This window comes from Trichosurus vulpecula, chromosome 3 (genome assembly GCF_011100635.1).
Source record: "Trichosurus vulpecula isolate mTriVul1 chromosome 3, mTriVul1.pri, whole genome shotgun sequence".
Taxonomy (NCBI): Eukaryota; Metazoa; Chordata; class Mammalia; order Diprotodontia; family Phalangeridae; genus Trichosurus; species Trichosurus vulpecula.
In genome coordinates this window covers 441783587-441786192 of record NC_050575.1, presented here as the reverse complement: position 1 = coordinate 441786192, position 2606 = coordinate 441783587, and the positions used below count along the sequence as shown (strand labels likewise).

Here is a 2606-nt window from a genome sequence, read left to right as displayed (position 1 = left end):
GGTATGAGGTAGTACCTCAGAATTGTTTTAATTTGCATTTCTCCTATCAATAGTGAGTGAACTCAGGTCTTCATGACTCCAGGCCTGGTGCTCTATCCATTATACCACCTAATTTACAAATGGTCTTTTCCAATTTTCATAGGTGATGTTGCTTCTAATTTACCAGAACAATTCTGTTACACAAGACTTTTGAAAGTTCTGCCTGTACACATTCCTAATTCCAGGACACCTCCTCCCTTCCCATCATTGTGAATATCTATGCCCATTATCCACGACAGAGTATGGGCCAATGGTGTGAGTGTGAGTAGGTGGTTTCTCCTTGTAGATCTCTATTGTCTCCTTTTATTCAAATCTCCTTTTCCATTCCTTATTTAAATTTCCCTTTTTAATTTTTTTCTAATTTTTCCTCAATCTCTCTTGATTTTTTTTGGGAGGAAGGCAGGGCAATTGGGGTTCAGTGACTTGCCCAAAGTCACACAGGTATTAAGTGTGACACGTGTCTGAGGCCATATTTGAACTTGGGTCCTCCTGACTCCAGGGCCGGTGCTCTACTCACTGCACCAGCTAGCTGATCCTCACTTAAATTTTAAATCACTCCCTGATCTAAACAAGGCTCTCTCTTTTCGTGGTCAAGAAAGAATTAATAAAAAAAAACAGTTTTAAGCATCAGATTTTTTTTTTTTAATCAGTGAAATCACTTTCTTTCCTTCGTTGTACTAAAACAATAATAGTTCTATCTATTTCCAAGGAAAGAGTGAGAAATCTCTGTATCTTTCACTCTCAGAATCTTATTCTTATTTTTCCTTAAGACAAATTCTACAGTGTAGGACCCCAAAACCTAATAAGGCATTTCAGGATTTGTTAATTTTCTGAGAAGTGTCTTATCAGATAGGACAAAGAGAAGAGGTAAGTTATTTATTCAAATCTTGCCTCAACACTAGTAATGTCGGTGGAATCAATCCATCTCAGACTTCTTTCCCAACTCCAAATCCTTCCCTCCAGAAAGGGAAGAGAGGTGCTTAAGCTTAAACAGTAAACTTTCAAAAATCTACTGTTTTTACCATAATTTGGAAATTTATAATAAATATAATGCATTTCAGATAAAAATTCAGTTTCTAATTCACATTTCTACAAACCAGGAAAAAGATATTCTTTCTTTGATTATCTGACTTTATCTCTGTAACTCCAACCTGTATAGGGCTTAAACGAAAAAGAGAAAGTAACTTGAAGGTTTATTTTACCCTAATATCCCACTGAAAGCAAAAAGTGAAAGTTGGTCCTGCTCACTAGTACATAGAGTTCAGCATCAGATTACAGAATGCATGGAGAGCTGCTTCAAGGATAAAACTATGAAGCTTCATTTATCTTCCCCACCATTCTAAACTCTTTGGCTGCAGGTTTTCAGCAGTCTTTTTGGTTGCCTGCATTTTCCTCTTAGCAATCTTTCAAGGTCTCACAATCTACAAAAAACACTAAACATGATACAAGATGAACATTTTTCTGAACATTTCAGAAAAACAAAAACACAGACAAAATGATAAGACAAACATATACTTGCTAACTTCCTTATCTCCTAAGGAAAGTCTAATCTCAAAGCCTTTAATTTGCTATAATTAAAAGTCAAATTCAGGCCAAATTAGAGGCTCATTTAGATTTTAATATATTTTGTGCCAATCTGAGGTTCTTGAATAATCAAAATTGTCAAATTGAGATCAAAATGAGTTATCAGCTGAATCTCTTGCAGTTTGAAACCCAATTTCACATAATTCAATAGCTCCCACTGTTGGTCTTTCAGTCACTCACCAAATATGGTTATTTGTATGTATATGAGATATTCAGGGAGGAATCGCACTTCTACTGTCAGGGTTTGTTGAACCTTTTCAAGCTGCTAATTTACCTTTTATATACCTCTCACCAGCTATTTCATCCATGACACAATGGACACTGTGGTGAGCAAGCAGGCCCAGGCTTCTTGGGAATATTTGGTCTACCATGTTTTGGCCATTTCTGCCTTTGTCTCAGGCATCTTTAAGGGCACCTTCGTGGCAGGGGGGGTCATGACCCTATTTGTGGATGTCAGTAACATCTTTCTTATGATGAGAATGATGATGAAACTCAGGAACAATCAGGACTGTGTTTTCTACTGTTTCAATAAGTACATCGACCTGTTCATGTATATCCTCTTTTGCCTGGCTCCCCAGGCCTACCCCACAAACGTTTTCTTTTGGTACCTGGGGCAGAGGACAGAGGGTGCCTTTCTGCTCAGCATCCTGTTGATGGTGTATGTGATAATTCTCATCTAACTCTCCCGTCTCCTATGCTCAGACTTTTGCCCAGAGAGAGCTTCCCTTCAGCACAACAAAGACAAGTTTCTGACCAAATAGGTCTGATTTGTCTTTTGATAACTTTGGGGACTTACTTTATCTGTGTGGTCTAGTACCTCTCCAGCACAGACACCTATTTCTCTACTCACTTAGATGTACTACTGAAGACATTAAAAAAAAAAAAGCTCATTTATTTGGAAATACTTTCTCTGGTCAAGGGAAGTCAGCAGTTAGATTAGAAAGCTCCTTTGGTTGTGGTAGCCTGGGGAAGACACTCCTTCG

General features: G+C 37.9%; 1 pseudogene; it reads left to right on the top strand.

Annotated features, from left to right (window-relative positions):
• Window positions 1–289: 289 nt before the first annotated feature.
• On the top strand, window positions 290–2384 carry LOC118842858 (annotated as a pseudogene).
• The last annotated feature ends 222 nt before the right edge of the window (window positions 2385–2606 follow it).